This window comes from Trachymyrmex septentrionalis, unplaced genomic scaffold, assembly GCF_001594115.1.
Source record: "Trachymyrmex septentrionalis isolate Tsep2-gDNA-1 unplaced genomic scaffold, Tsep1.0 scaffold146, whole genome shotgun sequence".
In the NCBI taxonomy this organism is placed as follows: domain Eukaryota; kingdom Metazoa; phylum Arthropoda; class Insecta; order Hymenoptera; family Formicidae; genus Trachymyrmex; species Trachymyrmex septentrionalis.
The window spans coordinates 8,571-9,119 of NW_017304609.1; the positions used below are offsets into that span (position 1 = coordinate 8,571).

General features: G+C 33.0%; 1 protein-coding gene across 1 annotated transcript in view; it reads left to right on the plus strand.

The window, feature by feature from the left end:
- LOC108745683 overlaps nt 1-549 on the plus strand; it is a 7,109-nt gene that overhangs the window by 596 nt on the left and 5,964 nt on the right. The window lies entirely within an intron of this gene.

A 549-nucleotide genomic window follows, 5' to 3' on the forward strand; every position in this document is an offset into this window, starting at 1 on the left:
ATGTCGTACTACTGAGCAGTTATCATATTATTAATTAATTCTAAATAACTATAGAGAAAGAAGATATTTTTCCACTCGCAGTAAGGAGAAACAGGAATGTGCAGGTTTCAAACTTACGTGACAAGCAGATGATGTCATAGAAGGAAGCGAAAAAAATATTTTAGAATTGTGGAGGAAACCCAGAAAGAAATAAAGATTAGAATTATAATTTCTTATTATTTAATTTTTATTTTAATAATTTGATTAACTTATTTGTGAGAAAAAATTGCTCGCTTTTTTATCATATTATATATAATTCTAAACCATTGAATAGAGGCAAAGAAAAAGGAGACCGAAAATAATTTGTTTGGATTTCGAAAATATTAGCTTTGGTTGGCCACGCAGATTGTAATTGTATTCGAAATACCGTTGTCGCAGCATATATGTGTATTCAATAATAGTCTTCCCTCGTATATATATTTGCGTTTCGCCATTAGGAGACCGCGTGATTGCTCCCATAACGCCTCGTGATCGGGCTCGACTCCGTTTTTCGTTTTCGTGGATGCGTGA